At 39.1% G+C, this 19,566-nt stretch overlaps 1 protein-coding gene across 17 annotated transcripts in view; it reads right to left on the reverse strand.

Moving 5' to 3' along the window:
• ADD1 (adducin 1) overlaps positions 1-19,392 on the reverse strand; it is a 60,999-nt gene extending 41,607 nt beyond the window's left edge. For 13 of the 17 annotated variants that reach the window (XM_059845292.1, XM_059845286.1, XM_059845290.1 and 10 more), the window contains exon 1: positions 19,237-19,391. The gene's annotated coding sequence lies outside the window, so the exon portion shown is untranslated. Of the gene's footprint in view, positions 1-19,092 lie in introns of all 17 variants that reach the window. The other 4 variants (XM_059845281.1, XM_059845282.1, XM_059845283.1 and 1 more) reach the window with 4 other exon arrangements.
• Positions 19,393-19,566: the final 174 nt, after the last annotated feature.

Below are 19,566 nucleotides of genomic sequence, written 5' to 3' on the forward strand. Positions count from 1 at the left end.
GCCAGGATCCAGTTATTTTCATGGAGGCTGAATAGCAAGGGATGAGATTTCTGAAGCCTGTTGGCAATGAACAGAACAATGTCATTTAACCCTTTGAACTACTCTGCAACTGTAACTTCTTCCAGAACAGCTGGATGACATTTGGTGTGTTTATTTATTTACAGGGGAGAGAAAAGTATCTTAGACTCTTTTTCCCTCAGTTACATACAATCAGTAAAATATCGCCTTCAACTTGGTAAAAATACAGTTTCACTTTGAACAAGCATGAGAGCTATTTTATGAGTTTGGTTGGGTTTTTTAAATGTTAATTTAGGTAAAACACTGAAAAAATTTCTGAATCTGGAATGAAGAATCTGTTGATTTAGTCATTTGGATACTACCCTCTGGAACAGAAGATGTCCTGGGATAAACTCTTAAACTGATCAGATACAAAAACCTCGAACCAGGTCATTTCAGATTCAAATACAATTGCACTGACAATGTCAGAGCAAATTTAAAAGTACTGTATTCCAAGGGTTCAAGTCAGCCATAGAATTCATCAAACTGTTAAGGGGAATCCCACAATACAGTCTGAGGATAGAAACCCCACAGACAGTTACAGTGAAGGTGGCTTGCCCAAAATCCCTCTGAACTGCCTATGGACACACAGGAACAAAGACACCAAGACTCAGCTTGTTTATCTCACCTCCAATATGGAAAAGACCACACCTAAATGAAAAAATTTCCATTTATTATTACTGGTAAGAAGCCGAAGCCAGAATGTTTAAAAAAGGTGAGTAGTAAAAGATTCTGTATGGGGTTTTATCCCCAAGACATCTGAGTGTGAGTCTAGACTACTGGAGTTAATAAATAGTGAAGTTTTGGGGGTGTTTTTAATCAAGAAATTCTACTAACAAACTGAAATGCTAAAATTCAAGCACATGAATTGTCAGATTCTGCTTTTCAGTTTAATCCGATTGTGGGTTTTATGGAAGAGTTCTGGAAAAGAGACTGCAAAATTTAATATTCTAGTTCAATTTCTTCATTCACCAGAAATTATTAGACCTTAATAACAACTCTTACACATCCTGATTTGGAGACAAGACATTCCTATTCAAGAAAAAGCAAACAAAATGTGCATAAGCAAATCAGTTTTGCTTTCCAGGCTGAAAAAGTATTAGTATGTTCCTTACATATAGCAACAGCTTCACTGAAGTTAGGTTGTACAAAATCATAGCTAATTTTGTGATGGTAAGGCTTCACAATCATTATCCCTGCTTGTGTTTTTCTCTGCTCCTGCTCTGAGATACACAGTTTTAGAACAAAATAAAAGTTACCTGCCTATCCATCAACAGTGATAATTAGTTTTCAGAGATTTTGACTTACACCCTCACCCTTTTTTTTTTTTAAGATGTATACTTCATGATGCCATTTTTACTTGAATCAGAACTAGACTAAACCTGCCCTTTTTAAAACAATATTCCATTTTGTTGATAGATTTGTGAGGTGAGGACATCATGGATCTTAAGTATACTCTGGCACCACTTGTTACTACTCAAAATTATGTACCCCTTATCAGCAAATTTAAGAATCCCATTAGTTTCTTTACATTTTTCAGGAAATGTTAATATAGTTACAAAGAATTAATGTAGCTGTTCCAAAACATTAGGAAAGCACACAAGGAAGGATGAAGAGGCTAAGTATCAGAATGTGCCACCACTTGGAAACTGCCAAAAGGAGAAATTCAAGTTTCTTGATGAATTCATGACTGATATACCCACAACTTCAGAGATCCTACAGCACATGCCTCACAAATAAAACCCTACATTATTATGAGACTGGTTAGTTGAGATTTTTGAGATGGAACTAACCTGAATATTCATTACTAGATGCATGAATTCTGCCATTTTTTTTCTGGCAGAGCATCCAAGTAACTCAGAAATTGCTACATGATCAGAGAGTGCAGGCATTATGCTGGAACCAGCAAGTTTGATATATAAGTAGCACAAATGTTGCGGATGGGTGTGTTACCAGATCAAGCAAGAAGACAGTGAATCAAAGTACATAAATAAAGTAGAAGCTTAATATGAAAAGTAGAGATTTCAAGCAGGCCTGAATCAGACAGATGAAGGCAGCAGAGATGTTGAATTTTTCATTACTTTCTCCTTCATGTTTAACTTGGGCTTTTCTGAGTGAAACCCCCCAGTTCTTTTACAGCACTTCCCAGTTTTGATGGGGGAGGGAGAGAAAGATAGAAAATGACACAAATTATGACAAAATTTATTCTCTTAACACAATAGAATTGAACAGAATTTTTAAAAGCCTGTATGCAAGAGGAAACAAGTATCTTTGAAGAATGCACGTAAGTTTTAATCTTGACATAAACCTTTCATGTGAGATTTTATATTGCACTTGCACATAAAAACAGTTTTGAAACGTGAACCTACATATGAACTTCACAAATACATATGTATTGTCGTTCTATTTCCAAATAGACAGCTAAGAGTCAGGGTTATTCAAAGTCAAAAAATTATTTTGCATAGTGCTTAATTGGATATTCGTAAATCCTTCAGGTAGCTGAAAAATTTTAGGAAGACAGGTGGTTACACCATCTTTTATCTACCTTACACTAAACATTTCTGGAGAGTGTTTAAAATACATGCCCTATATAAAGGATATTAACACTATGTTCACAGAAGTCCCAGAAGTGACAGAAAGACAAAGTTCATGCCATTGCACAGCTCCCAAAGCCAAGAGCATTCTCTTTTCCATCCCTCAGAATGTTCCTGATGACTTTAACCTACAGATTAAAACATATCACCTATGAATTAAAGTGTTACTAGAACTTATTCTCCTGTATTAGATTGTTCTTCTTTCCCTATTAGGAAATAGTATGTCAAGAAACCCCTACAAACTCTATTTTAGGAGCAGCTTATCCGTGTTTTTCTTTTTTGCAGGCAAGTGTGAATGTGCTCCCCACCCAAAAATTATGCAGTTTCCTACTTCTGGGTAAACCTCAAGGGTCATGTACACCCACGTGGTAACAGATGAAACACCATGAGAAAACCATCTTCCTGACTGTGCCGTCTCCCTTGTCAGGCAAGTATTACTCAACTGAATATGGCTGCATAAATTAACATCATGTAAACCCAGAATTTCTCTTCCAGCTCAGATTTCTCATTGTTTCCACCTGACAGTGGCAAAAAGATGTTATTTATTCTTCTCTGCAGGGTTTCAGAATTATATCTGGAGAGAAAAGCAGCAGTGTCAAACCATGTAAACATGGTGTTTATTGGCCATTTTAGTGAAGCCACTTTCAGAACCAGAAGCAGCCCAGACTTGAACATTCCAGGAATCTCAGGCATTCTCACACTTTCTACTACATCTGCTTCTTTACTTTAGAAAAAGGGCCTTCCTGGTCTGCAGAGGGTTACATTACTTGGTTGAAGACTGAACAGAGCAAAGCAGCTTGCAGAAAACACAGAAGGACAGGCACCAACAATGGCCCAGGGATTCTGTTTGCATTGCAGGAGGACAAGGACCAGAATGGCTGTCGAGCTTCACATACCACAACCCAGGTAAACTGACACAACTCACCCTCTGCTGGTACAAAGCTGGCCCATCAGAAAGGCTGCCTTCCCTGAAGGCCAGGCTGGATGCATTTACATTTTGGGTGTTTTCAGCCATGACTCCAAAACCCCAGGAGATGCACATCAGCTCTCCCTCCTCTCTTCCACACACACAGCTTAGAGAGCACCAGTCCCAAGCACACAAGACCTCTGTCAAGGTTCATGCCCAAGCATTACCTAAAGACAGACACGCGCATCATTTTGCACGGCTTTAACGTTCTCCAAAACTAATTTTAAATTGTTACTAAACCTAAAAGAACAAAACAGAAATTGGGCTTCTGGGCATTGTGAACTTACTGAACTCAATTCCCACTGAAAACATGAAAGGCTCCTGTTCGACACATAACCCTGCTTCCAGATTATGGATGGATAATGTTCATGTTCATTTTAAAGACTATCTCTAGGCAGGAATTATTTTAGTTGGCAAACATTTGAAGATTAATAGGAAAGAACCCAGTGTTTTTACATATCTATCTTGTTATTGGTTGTCTAAAAACACCCTCCACTGGCTATATCACCTTTACTGCTTTTTATTCAGATCCCTATCCAAGCAACAGCTACTCTATTCACAGACAGGATGTACTCTCATCCTTCAACCTTACCACCACCAATACCTAGAAAGCTTCTAAAAATACAGTACCAGTACGCCTGTTTATGTTTGACTAGTAGTGACCAGAGACTTTTCCCCACTGTGTTCTAAAAATCACACCCAGCCAGCATAGGGCTTATAATTCCAGAAACAGAAATTTAAGTTAAAATAATGCACATCAAGGATACAAAGATGTGTCAAATCAGTTGGGAGTCAGATAAGGATCCCGAATAATTCACACAGCATTAAGTACTTTCATTCCTCAATTTCATTTTACTCAAGCTGTAAAATGAACTCTTTCTAGAAACCCAACTGCCACTGTTTTATTGCCAAAATATGTATGTGCAGTTCTTTCAAGTTCACTGAGAGGCTACTGGCATCAAAAATTGCAAAGTACCATGACATGTATGCTGCATTCAAAGCCAGAATTCTAAACCCAGCTTTTAAAGCGATTTCCCGAACAGCGTGCAGCTGGATACAGGCCAGCAGTTTCTGCCCATGTGAAGCACAACTGATCTCAACAAAACCTTAGAAATTGGTAAGCAGCTCTCCAAGGAGAGGAGCCAAACAACTGTGTCAAATGGAAACAATAATCACTTGCATTAAAGCTGAACTGTGGTATTTGTTTTTACAACAGTTGTATTTTATATGTAGAAAAATCTACTCCATAAGTCTTTCTTTCCATTTAGTCGAAGTGCATCATGCTCTCTCCAGAGCACAGTATTATTTTCACTCTTCCTTGTGGGAAGCCATCTCCACACTGGGCTGGCCACAAGGCTCAGTCTACACATCTGTCTGTGTGGCCACGCTGGGAGCTGCCAGACAGAGCAGGGGAGGGAACTTGTAAACCAGCCCTGCCAATCCAAACCTGCAATCACATCTGTTCAACAGAAGTTTCTGCCCTCAAGGGATTTCCATAGGATCTAACACACAAACTTAAATGCATATAAGGCCCCAAGCAACTCCCACTTTGTCAGAGTTGTTCAGTAACAAAGCATCTAACAAAGCTTATGAAACACAATGGAAATCTTTCCAAAATGTATTCTATAGGGCCCTATGATTTATGACATTTACTATCCCATTTTTAACAGTTACCTTTCTATGCATATCCAGAAACCAGTATACTCTATGAAGTCTGTTCCAGAAGTCCCCACACAAGATATATATATATAATTTGCATTGATCATTCTACTTCACTTTTTTGAAGGTAGAAATTAGAAGATCCAGGTCTTACACCTTTTCTCTTTTTTTTAACCAAAACAAGCCCAGTAATTCTATTGTTCAAATATAATGCCTGATGTTTATTCAGTCAACTGCCCTCATTTCATTAGGAAGAGATTCTGTAGTGTTCTTTTTTGCATATAAGGACTTTCTGTAGCCATCAGAGTCAAAACCATTTGGGGTTTTATAAGCAAATGTCAAAACTTTGTCTAAAGGGGCAAAAACTGTCAAACTTATGCTAATGGTTTAACTCTCAAAATATCCTGATTAACCATAGTTCATGCACTGCTTGTGGGCAGTTTTAAGAACAGAATCACACATATGCACTTGCAGCAATGTAACAATATATGCTTTACACCATGACAAAAGTTACATATATTCTAACATTCCAAGCACAGCTGATATAAAATGTATAATCTTATTCTGCATTGTTCTAAGCTCTTGACTGTAACAATACTTCATAGCAGAAAGTCCCATAGGCTAAGATAGAATGTGACTTTTTTTAAAGTGTGCAAACATAATACGTGAAAAAAAATCTTACCGAAATCCCTGGTGTAAGGCACTCCAGATTTTTAAACCAGTTTCTGACCTAACCGGATAAACAGATTTTTCTGTTTACTTCAGTTTTTCTCATCTGTCTTCTCCAAACTAAACCAACCTTCATTTTCTCTCCTTCATCATACTTGCTTACTATTTTATTTCCTATTAGTACCAGACATTACAGAATTTCATAAATCTATCAGCTAACAACAGACAGATAATACTTCATTTTCCCCTTTTTAATCTCCCGGACCTCTATCAACACTGATAAAATTCAGATGGTTTTATGAAGACATCCAATGACACATAATAACAATATATCTCACCAGCTTAAACTATCCTTACTTATAAGTCTCTTATCAACCTTACCCCTGAACTTTTTTGATGTCATCCTTAAGTCCCCTGCTCTCCTCCAAGTCTCAAGCAAGCTATACCAGGCTTATCTCAAATTAACTTTTTTCCATTTTCCAGAACTTTCATAACCTAGGAAGGAACTGATGGCAACAAAAGCCAAACCACCCACTGTCCAGTAACTCCACTGTGTCTTCCTGCTGCAAATTTGTTCTGTGCAGGTGCTACAGACCCCACACTCCCCACAAAGCCACGCCTCAACATCTTTTCACAGGGACTCTGATCTAAACCAGCAAGTCCTGGAAAGGATATGCACACACTGTTCTTCGAGAGAAAGAGGAAAATAAGATTTGTCTGATTCATCCTCCAAAGATCAAACTGCATAGCAACATGAACCTTCACTTTATAAAACAGTTAAGATTGTATTTGTTTGTGAGACACAGCGTCAACATGAAAAATTACCTCTAAGGACAGTCACTTTTAAAAAAGTGTCACCAGCTAACAAGACACAATATTAAAAAAAAGTTGACATGACTCTCATGAAATAAGAGAGCAAAATGCCAGATCTAAACATGCTGCTGAAAAATTAGGCATTATCCCAACATTGACTGCATCCCTTTCAGAACTAGCTGTAGCACAGGCCATATCTGCAGGGAATGCTATTCTAGAGCACACAATAAATAAAAGATTATTTCAACTTAAGACAATACTCCACATCAATTTTGACAGATAAAAGGACTAAAAAGAAAAAAAGTCTAGAAATTAATATACAGCCAGCTTTCTGTATATTAATTTCTAGATTTTTTCTTTTTAGTCCTTTTTCTTCTCTCTGATGTTTAACAGTATATTATCAGTTAACCAGTTCCTGGTTCACCAGAAGAAGGAAACTGTTAAGTTTCCAATGTCATGTGCATTAAACAAATTAGAAGAAAAGAATTGTTTGACTTTTCAGTAATTATTTCTATTATTCCAAGGCAATAACACTGTTTTTTTTAATCTGACACCTTTTCAGTTACCATGACAAATCCAATACAGTCTAATTGAAAAACATATTTCAAGAATAAAAAGTCAAGATAATCACCTCGTAGTTTTCTTATGGCACACACATTAATACATTCTTTCAAAATACCAGTATTTATAAACAAATTCTCCTCATTAGAAGAGCCTTGAGATGACATCTGCTAAGTCATCCATGCTCTGGAGACTACTGACTAACAGTGTCAGACTTTAAGGGTTTTTTTTAATACATGAGACTCTCTTTAGTCCACACCTGTTCCACAATAAATGACAAGACAGAATATCTAAATAATAAAACAGGTTAAATGCAATTTACTCAATATTCACATAACAATGAACACTTACTCAAGCTTTAAAGTATTAACTATTATTTAACTGTCAATCACTGTTCTCCCAAAATTGTATTTAGGAAGGTAACTTAGCTAACACTAACGCTTAAACATGTGCAAAGTACCATTTATGTCATTGACATTATACCCATGTAATTATTTACCATTCATACTAATCACTATGTGTAAATACAGCAATTTAAAGGGATAAGATTGGTTCTTAGTCTTCTACATTAGTTTGAAAACATTAGAACACTGTTAAATTTATTAATCAAGAAAAATCATCTTAGCACACCGAGAGGGCTAGACACTGCTTTGGCAATTATTTAGACCAAAAAATGAACAGGAAATTCAACCAACAGCTGAAGGGAAGTCAATAAAACACATTAAGTACAGTCAGGAAGGAACCTTTCAAACATCATTAAATTTCTAACCTGTCCTATCCAAACTACTTTCCATGCTTGAACTTCCTTCCCAAAATGAAGTTTTCTAGATGAATATTTAGAACAAATAAGTAACAGAGATGGAGTAGAGAAAAATACAAAGCAGTTACTGTATTTCTGCACATATGAAAACCACATCCAAGCTACTGATATAGATAAAACAATTGCCCAAATGAGAGCTTACAAGTTCCCTCCTGGGTCTGAAATACCTCAGCAGGAATTAAATCATGATTTAACATGTCTTAACAATTGAATAAATTAGAAAAATATTGCAACCTCAGGCAACATTAATTTCTCAATTTGCCAATTAGTGTTCTTCTGTCAGGGAGAACACAGTAGAACCCTTTTCTTTGTCAAATCTCCTTTAAAACCATAATTTCCTAAAAGACAGAGATATAGGACTGTCTCTCATTAGTGCAACAGCACAATGCTTTCTCAAAAAATAATATTCCAAATTTATTAGATGGCCAGTCTTAGGACAATACACAGGAACAACAGGGCAACACACAGCAACATGGTATAGAGTTTTTTCACTGCATCAAGCTTGCACCAATGGGAGTTATTTTTAAGCAGCTCAAAGGAGGATTTTCAGAGAAATATGAAGACAGTGACATAGCTGGGCATGTGCTGTGGGCAGATCCCTTCAATCACACAGGACAGAAGGAGCAGAAAACAATACAGGATTCATTACAAAATCTATTGAATTATGCTGTGTTGACTTGGGGTTTCTTAAGGCAAAACTCAATATGTAGGCACTAGAAAAAATACAATGTAGCATATTCTATTAAACAATATTTGAAACATTCTACTTGTCTAACATTTATTATCCCCTGATATAAGCATTTGTATACCTCAGAATGCAACTGGTGCACTTGCCCAAGAAAGAGACCTCTCCCATGTACCCACTGGTGTCTGGGCAGTATCTGGTCAAGTTATTGTACCATCTTTAGTTAAAGACAGGAATCATGGGAGCGAATGGATATGCCAGGTCAAGCAGTTCAAATCTCAAGGTAGGGTGGAAAATGACATTACATTCCCTACCCCCCTTACATAAGCTAACCAGCTCCACCTTAAAGACAGCCTTATTCCACTACTCCTAAGGGAAGGCTGTTGCAGACTCCTATGCCTCCGTTGCTTAGGAACCATCTTTTCTAATTTCCAGATTAGGTTTGTTCTTGGATAGTTTATACCCATTTGTTCTTACACCTCAAACATAAAAAGCTCTTTTTACCTACCTGTGTTGTTTCACTTGTTTTTATGAAGAGCAACCTCTTCCATGATTTGTTTCCCTGGATCAAACACGACACTCTCTGAGTTCCAGGAATTAGTCCCTAGATCTCTTTTAGTCTAAATGTCATTTTTACTTGATGGTGGGTTATAGGAATTACGTTTTGAAGTAAGCTTTCACCAGTACCAGAAAAAGTCAATACCCTTTTACTTCTTTAAAGAAAAATATTATCAGGGCAACAACAGTGTACTTGTTATCCTAATACTGATCTTCATTGCTAGCTCTGATAGGTTTGCCATCCTGAAATGTTACAATTCCTTTAATACTCTTTGATACGACTCCTTTTCCTACTGGTCGTGTCCTAAGGTCTCACCTTTGTTCTATGCAAAACCTTCTTTTGTACTGGTGATGTTTGACATCTGATGAAGATCATGAGATTGGATAAATTATTTTAATGAAAACACTAAATCTCAAAACTGGTCCTGACAAATTCCACTGCTTACATAGTTCCAATACATCATCCACTGGTCATCAAGTTCTATCCATACTTGACACACCCTGTCACCATTCAACAGCAATTGTCACAAAAACATCCCTCTAATTTTTACATGCAATCATACTGCATATTATATGACTTCTAAGTTACAAGGGGTCAGCTCTAACCATGTATCCTCTCCAAGAAGTATGGGATCTTACAAAAGAGGTGTTAGATTTCTCTGACAAATCTTCCTCTGTTAGGAGCTGTATCACTTTATACCTTTTTCATCTTACTTCCACACAGAACATCTTTTCATTCTAAATTTAAACAAATCTCTGTATATTAAGGTCATACTAATGAGACAATTACTATCCCAAATCAACTTTTCCTCTTAATGTTGTGAGTACCTTCACTGGTCTCCAGCCATCCAATATCCTTCTGCCTTGCCATTTAATAACAATTCTTGCAACTGCGTCTCTAATTACACAAATCACCTACTTCAAAATTGTAGAGTAAATGTTACACAGTTCCACTAACCTGCACCCTGCAAGTTGGGCTTCATCTTCATGGAAATCATCTTTATAACTTCACTTCAACATGACTTATGTGCATGTGCTCAAAATGTCTTCACTGAAAATTAAGGCAAACTTTCCACGTAGTCTTTCTCAAGTATCTAAATTATTTTTAGTCTTATTTCATTACCCCCATGCTTCCTGACAAGACACATGAAGAGTCTTATTCAGGTTTTCTGCTTACTCCTGATGATCCTTTTCAATTTGCTATCAACCCTGCTAATCTTGTATCTCTACTTTTTTCTACATGGAAAAAACCCAAAATTTGGTAAGAGCACAAATATTTTATACAGTTGCCAGAATTACCTGCATTTATTGCTGCATCAGAACTTCAGCCATGCCAGGAGTAGCTGAAAGCACCTCATCAAGCCCTGAACACTGCTGTAAACTGGAATTGCAAGAACATTTGGATGCCAAACAACTTATGGACTTTGCAATTTAAATGTTCACTTCTGCAGTTACAATTATAAAGAGCTTTTCATGACACTCAGACACATTTGGGTCTTTTTGCTTTAGCTGAGCCTTTTTTTCCCTTGCTTTTCCCCCTAAATTATGTTTGTGTAAAACATGAATAAAAAATTATGCCACAAAGTCTCTTGAGAACTAGAAAAAGGAAACTCAAGTTAAAGCTGCTTAATTTCAGCTTCACCTCGAATCAGCCAAATAAAAAACAACAAGAAAACTATTATTAATATTATCAATATTTTGGCTTGAGAATAGACTGCACAGCTATTACAAAACTTACTTGGGGGGAAAAGGGGAAAAAAAAAGTCTGCAGAGACAAGATTCCAATTTAGGATTACCATAGCAACAGAGAGGAGGGAGGGGAAAATTACCAGATTACTCTCTAAAATCATCAAATCCTTGAAAGAATAAATTTAGATTTCAGTTTCAGTTAAATTAACTGAATTAATCCTATTCATTAATGATAAACACATCTAATTAAGGACTAAATTAAACAAGCAAAAACTGTAGTACAAGAAACAATGTAGCAAATACAACATTTCAGACCTCACTTTTCCTTCTACCATAAAACATATATTTGGTATCACAACAGGTCTTCATACCAGCAACCAATAACAGAATTATTTAGGAAGGTGTCTAGTTCTGATTAAAGGTCTGCAAAGAAAAAGAGCCATTTGAAATCTGCCTCATTCTTGTTAAGTGACCTGAGTAGCTACACTACTGAAAATGGGCAATAATATTACCCCACTTGCCTTGGGAGTGTAATGAATTTCTGAAAATATAGTTTCAGAACAGAACATATATACAGAACAGAACTAACATATTTCAACAGCATATGTGGGCACAGTAATGATCCCAAAAAACAGGGAATGTAGAAATAAGCTTAAACTCCTCAAAAAGGTGATATTCTGAAAAACAAACCCAGGATAACCTAAGTAACTAATTATTAAATGTTTTTAAATTGTGCAAATTTTTAACATTCTTAGTATTTCAGAGTTGTTTTAATAAATGCCTAAATATAAAATTACATAAACATTATATAAAACACTAACAATGTTTTATTAACAATTATAATTATACATTAACAACATAAAACATTAACATATGTTAATGACTGATTAAAAAAGCAAGAACAATAAAAGTCTGTCTTTTTGGGAGAGCAGCTATCTCAATGCTTTAACCAATTCACATTAGATAAGATCCCAAACCCACTGAACCTGCAGTTGAAGTAGCAAATGCAGCTACATAGGTTTAATTTTGACATTGTGAGCTTTGCTTGAGGTGTGGAGAGCTGTCTCCCCACTTTAGTGATAAATATTGACCCATAAAGACTAAGCCTCAGGCATCTTTTCCACCAGCCAGAATGTTCAATTAATAAGGCTGCCCTCATAATTTGCAAGACTGCCTAAGTCCAGCTTTCCTGGCTGACATTCAGATTTTAAGCATGTTTCCCAGCCTTCTGTTCACCACTTCTGGCTTTCGCTGACCTGCTGCCAAAACGCTCTTTATTTCCTGGTGGCTGGGCAGGCCAGAGGACAGTTTCAGAGACTACCTTCTTCCAGCTTGTGCAGCAAACTGTTCACTGTGTTCCCTGCTCTTGGCTCCTCCCCAAGATTCTGCAGTGAGGGAAAATAGGAGGATACTGGAAGGATTGTCATTCCACTTGTGTGAGGCAAGGGCATAGGCACCTTCACTGGCCTCTCCTTGTCCTCAAACCAACATCTCCATTAACAGACTGGAACTGAGTCAAAGAAAGCGTCCCAGGTCAACAACAAAGACTGTGGCAGGTCTAGAAGTGGACATCCCACCTGTCAAAATCATTACCTTATGGTGCAACCACAAATTCTCCTTCCAGAGGAGAAGCAAGAAACTCAGTATAAGGATGGTCGACATAACTCAGCAGCATTAAGATCAGTGCAAGCTCTAAAGCAGACTGAAAGCAAAGTGGAAAATCACACAGGCAGACAGACATTGAGTTACAAGCAGCAACAAAATCAAAGAATAACAGGATGGTCCTCCCTGAGTCCAAGGCATTGAAACCCATCCACCAACCTTCCGTGATACATAAGAGATGAAACAGCTTTCCTTTGGATGGAGGATTGATGTCTTATGTCCTACTCCATCATGTGTGATTCACTTGCTTTGGGAAAGCTCTACAAAATTTACTAACTTTTTACTAAAATCCCTATATAACTAAACAGGGGAAAAGCCATAGATTTATATGGACAGCTGAGATCTAAGCAAACATCTAAGATCATTATTATTTTTTTTCTGCCTATTAATAGATTAAAAACCATTGTAATACTGTACCATAAACATTGTATATATCCAAATAAATTTAACTGTATATTTCTGGCCACCTACACTTCATGAAAAATAATTTACCAAAACAAAACCATTTTATTCTTAATTCACCTATAAAAGACATAAATTTATTCCAAAATGTTTCTAAGTCATCAGTTATAACAGAAATCACCAGACTATCTTTGAAGACTCACCATCTAATAAATTTTACTCTAAGCACAAGAGGGTGGGGGGGAAAAAACCCAAACAAAAAACCAAAAAACCCCACAATTTGCTATGTACTAGTAGACTTAAAAATAATATCCACAGTAAGGAAAGAAAATTTACTTTGGAATCAAAATAGAATCTTGTGCTTTACACTGAATCAGTTATTCAAATCATATGGAAATTTGAAGTGACATTTAAAAATAAAGTGACACATTAGCTGTGTAGAATTTCACCTGAAAATCATGGAAACCTTTCCAGTAACTGAAAACAACTAGAAAAAAAAAAAGACAAAACCAATGAAACATTTTCTGCTACCAACTGAAGTCTTATATGCTGCCCTATTTATCCTTTTTAAGTTCTCATGCTCCCCCTACATGTTGTGCGAGTCCCGTGCTCCCTCCTCCCCTCACTGGCTCACCAAGGCTGGCCAAGCCAGTGCCAACAACCACTGGGGCTGGATCCGAGCTCCCTATGGCCTGACTGGCTGTGGGTCTGTGACACCTACACCACTCTCCTGCTTCCCAGAGCCAGCCAGGAGCTCCTCTCTCAGCAGGGGCACAAGTTTGGCCATCACATCTAACTGCTGGCAGAAACCTTATATGTTTGAAGTCACCACTTTCCTGTTCAATTCAGCTAGGTGTAGCTAACAGTTTTAGAAACTGAAGAGAAAAATAAAGTAAGACCCTCTAACTCTGGAACACTTTAAGCTGTGCTAACTCAAGGTCACCACACAAGGCTTTGCTAGACAAGATCTTCTGGAGAAAAAAAAAGCCAAGTAAATGGTACCTCTCAGTAAATGCACAACAGCAGCAATGTGTTCTTTCAATGAATTTTAGATGGAATGGATGCTTCACAAGTGTACACATTTGATAGATTTTTATAAGTATTTCACAGCGACAATACCTAAAGAAATTGCTTCATCTGTTAAAACACTCAACTCAGGGTATGCTTAATTCTTCATCTCCACAGTCACAATGCACCAACAGTGACTTTATGCTCAGTCATTTGTAACACAAACACAGAACAGCAGCAAAAGAAAAAAACCCAAATAACAACAACACAAGACAGCCAACAGAAAAAACAGAAAAGACAGTTTTCATGGGTCAAGGTTTTCCTCAACACTTTCTGGTTTAATCTGGCATAATCTATAATAGAACTGAAATAGTGTATCGGACCTCTCGAGAGTCAAGATGTAAAACAACATAGAAATAAAAAGCCTAAAAAGCAATACAATACATTTGAAATTTGTACAAACAAATCAAAAACAACATCCAAAAAACCTAAGTTTTTATTGTTCCAAGTCAAATTACAGTTCTTAATCCAAAATTGCTTTTAGATGTTTACTGATTCCAACCAAAAACCTAGATCTGTTTTTTTTTTTTTTTGCCCCCTAGTCTTTGGAGAATAACTGCATCACAACAATCATCTACTCATTTGATTTGAAAGTATCAAAAATCCCATAAACTGTTACTGATTGACTGCATTTACTACAGTTTCCATGACCCCTTTACAGCACTTCAGTTAGCTGTATGAAAGAACAACAAAATCTCAAAATTCTGAAATATTTTACTTCTTTTTTTTTCAGACTTCCTGAGTCTAGATCTGAAAATCATATGTAACATATGGTACAAAAATCAGTGATTTAAAAAAGACATTAGTCAATTAAAAACGCAAAGGAATGTTAGATTAGTCTGAAGAGCACACATATGCCAAATCCCAGTTTAAAAGAGTAATTCATAATATCACAGTTCTAAAACTGAATTGAGATTTGCTCTCATTTACAGTAATTTTTAATTAATCTGCAGGGAAAACCATACAAATAAGTGATAGTGAAAAACTCTTTTGAAGCTTGCACTTGTTAGTGCAACTGATGTGAGTCTGAAAGGCTGATCTTTCACTGGATAACAACTGAATCCAGCAGAGCAGGCAGAGATCATTCCTCAGAATGCAATCCAATAAGCAAGGTCAAAGGGAGGAAGTTAGGAAGGGACTGAAGAAGTTGTTACTCCTGTTTGTCTACACCTTCAAGGACAACGTTTTCAGTTTCTCTGAAAGGTCAGAGTCAGTCCAGCAACACCAGCAGGCACCCCCACTGGTCAGCCAGCCCGACGGGCAGTAGTTATTCACATCCACCTCTGCACTAAACCTTTCCTTGCCCTGAAGTGAAGAACAGTCCGACTTGGAAATTCCTCAGAGCAGCAGCAACATTTAAACGCGTTCAAGGCCAGGACCGTTTACTGAGCTGTTGAACCTGGGTCCTGATGGCAAATGAGCCCATCTCAGCTTACCCCTGAAGGGCGTTTCCTGGAGTCTCTTCCCCTACAACATTTGCAACTCCCAACCCCTAAACCGTCTGAACTGACAAGACCACAGTAAACAACATCCACTGGGGGGTGAGCAAAGAAACCAATTACTTGCTTCAATTTAACTGCAGACTATCAAGATAATTGTCAATAAACAACAGATGCTTACTGAAATGGTAACAGATGTTACCATACATTCCTACAGAACCCTGTTACTGTATACATGATACTTTAAAGTGAGAGAAAAAGTAGCCAGAGAAAAGGGTAAATTAAACTAAAAATTACAAGAGATCAAAATCTGTATAACCAGTACTTTTTAAGCATTACTACCTCTAATGAAAAGTTTTCCAGGGAAAGAAACTGGTTCATATGCTTTACATTTTACACCTTTCTCTACTGACAGGTTTGTACAGCTCCTGCTCTCAGCCCAAGCAAAACCAGAGTATTTTTGAAGAGAAATGCTGAATAAGTAGCAAGACTAGGTAATATTTTCCTATTCCCCTGAGGAGGTTGATTAAATTATATGAATGAAAACTGCCTAACTTAGGTAATCTGGGGACTTCTACTATTTTTAAAATATATCTGCTTTTAAATCTGTTGTTACAGAAGATGCATAACTTTACAGAAGGGCTTCAGACAGGTTCCTCAGCAGATGTCAAATGACCTGCACAATGGAATCAGCAGAGGAAACTTACATTCACATCTGCTCACAATCACTTTTCAAATATAAAGCCCATGCCACCCTAAAACTGCCAAAGAAATATTTAGTTGCAGTCTGAATTACTGATACAGTGCTATTTCACAGATCACGTTTTGTGGTGCAGCATGGTCCAAGAGTAAGTTCTAATTTAGGAGCCACCAAAGTCAGAAAAATCAGCATTTTTTCTTCATGCCCTCCTGCCTCAGGTGTCTCTGCTGTACAGCAAAAGCCACATTGATTCTCTCTACTTCACTGAAGTAGTAGGCAAGTTTTATTAATATGCATTTTCCCCTCAAAGCAGGACTGGACCATCTGCACAGCAACAGTTTGGGGTTTACAAATTACTCACTATTCACCGCTGCTACAACTCTTTAATAATTAAGAAAGCTATTTCTACCAGTCAGAAAAGCAGTGGATGCAAGATTTACTGCCTAGGCTCCTCAGGAAGCACTTGTCACATAGTAGTATGCCTAGTAGCAATCAACATGCTAAGCAGCCTTCTCCTAGTTTGAAACTTTCAGTTCTATTATTTAATTCTATTTATTAACAAAATTGGCTACTTCAAAATTCTTTTTCTTTCCTCCTATACCAAGTCATGGAATGCTGGATGAGATTTGCTAAAGGCAGTTCATGCTGTGAAATTACACTTCAAAAACAAAGACTTGAGGCAGAAGTAGTTTTAGTCCTCCTTCTGTCAAAGTCTCTCAGTGCTCAAATGGGTTTTCTCTACCTAATTACAGCAGATGATCCAAGTCCATATACAGAATCACACACTGGTTTGGGTTGGAAGGGGCCTTAAAGATGACCTAGTCCTGAATCCCCTGCCAGGGGCATCTTCTACTAGACCAGGCTGCTCAGAGGCCTATCCCATATGTGCAAAATATCATTTAATATTGATGGTGAATCTCAAAGAATGAGAAGAGGCGAGTCATTTTCTGTTGGATACTTCTAAAAGAACTGTCACAGAAAAGTACTGATTCAGTAAATGACCTTCTTCACTCTGCAGCATTAGTGAACCATACTCTAATGAACTTACTGGCACGACATGCCAGCAAATACACTTGCTTCAGACGAGGCACATTCAGATTTTTCACTCTTATAATCATCAACTACAGAAAGAAAACATTCAGTCAACACAACAGTTTTTGGCTGAAAAGCACTATTCTCAGCACAGAACTTCATACCAGCAAAACTACAGGACACTTACACATGCAAACACAGTAATGCACATAGTATCTTGCTACAGCAAAGATGTAAAAACTCGCAAATGCCTTTTCCTCAATACTCTCCTCAGAAAACCACCAGGTTTAAATTCTGTGAGGCAAATCATACAGATCATTACATTCACTCAAGATTATATCAAATTTGCTGGCATCAAATCTGTTTACTGAATATAAAGAAATACCAAAGCCACCTGCTTCAGAAGTCTAGCCCATAGTTGCATTTTTTCCTCACTTATTACACAAGTGCTCTTAAAAGAATATATTCTTACTGAGAAACAGAATTTTTATACCATTATATTTCATTTAACAAGAATGGAAGCCAATCTTAGAAACAGTTTTTATATCTTGAAAGTAAATTCTTTTGCTCTATGAAAAAAAACCAAAACAACCCACACCAAAAACCGGAATTTGTGACAATTAAGGACTGTCAAGAATTCTACTGGCACATTTAGTCACGTTACAAGAACTAGAGCTGTAAACAGCCTGTCTGCAGGGAGAGACCTGTAGCTTGCAGCAGAGCACAGAGGAATTAGCCAGCAGCAGTTGCAGTTTGAGAATTCATAAGCTCAAGGTAAGGTTTTGTAAAGCTTTGTATAAAAATCTAAGTCACAGAGCAAGAAAACCTAATACCTTTGGTTTACAATAATGTTGTGATCTACGGCAACTTTCCAAAAAGCAAAGGATAAAACCAAACCAGCAATGAGCTTACACCACAGAGCTACAGCAGCACCTCACGAAAGATGTAAATTCGGTGCTCTTCCTAGCCCCCATCTCAACACAGCCATGGGTATTTTTCCAGCTTGACTGGATTTTCCCCCTCCCTAATTGCTAGTTTTAACTAAAGCCAACGCAGATTAAGAATCAACCCTAAAAGCAGCACAGCGAGTGTGCAGCAGCAATTACGTGCAGAAAGGCATGTGACATTTTGTATCAAAAGCAGACCCTAGAAACGCTAAAATGTAGATACTCCTTCCAGCAGAGGAAACAAAACAACTGCCCGTCCGCTGCTGGTGCCCCGCCAATCCCCAACAACGCGCACACACACCCCAAACCCTCCCTCACTCCTACGTCCTCTGCGGACGATGACTTGGACTCTCCAAAGCCCGCATTTCGCCCCGCACGGTCCGCAGGTCACCTCTCGGGCCGGCAGAAGGGGCAGGTGAAGCAGCAGGGCGGCTGGGGCAGCGCGGGCAGACGCGGCTCTTGGGTGCAATGGAGATTCCAACGCCGAGCGGCCGCTTCCTGCGGCGGTGGCGGCGGCTGGAGCATCCCGGCGGGCACGGAATGGGCACCGCGCCTCCCGAGGCAGGGCTGGCAGCGCCCTGCTCCCGCAGCTCAGCCCCGCCGCCCATCCCGGCCGGCACCCGCAGCCCCCCGTCCTGCCCCCGCCTCCGCGGTGACCCCAAGCCCGCCGCAGCCCCTCACCGCAGGCACGCTGCGCGCAATAGTTTTTCCGCACACCCCGCCACGTTTTCCAGGCAGAGGCGGCCCCCTCCGCTCCCCTCCGGGCTTACCGAGCCGGTTCTAGTGTCTGCGCCCCAGCCTCTCCTTGCCGCCCCCTCCTCCCCTCTCCGCAGCGTCCGTCTCCCCCTCACAGCCCGCCCGCCGCTAGCTGCGCCCCTCAGCCTCCTCCGCACCGTCACTGCCGCGTCGCTCACCCGAGGACAGACGAGAACGGGCAGGAGCGAAGGGGCCGCGGCGGCCGGTCCCCTGACGAGGCTGTCGCTATCTCGGTCCCCGCCTCCCGCCGCTCCCGCCGCCCCCTCAGGCACCGAGCGGCCCCCGCCCGACAGGGTGCGGCTTCCACAGCCCGCAAGCCCAACAATGACGCCGCCCATTGGCGGGAGGGCGAGCTCCCGACCAGTAAGCGGCTCTCCCATTGGCGGAGGCGAGCGGGGGGCGAGGGGCGGTGCGGCAGGGCTGCCCCTGGCGGGTCCCGCGGCTCCGGTCGCGCCGGGGGGGGCCCAGACGGCAGGGAACAGACTGGG

The sequence above is a fragment of the Haemorhous mexicanus genome, chromosome 4 (genome assembly GCF_027477595.1).
Source record: "Haemorhous mexicanus isolate bHaeMex1 chromosome 4, bHaeMex1.pri, whole genome shotgun sequence".
Classification (NCBI taxonomy): domain Eukaryota; kingdom Metazoa; phylum Chordata; class Aves; order Passeriformes; family Fringillidae; genus Haemorhous; species Haemorhous mexicanus.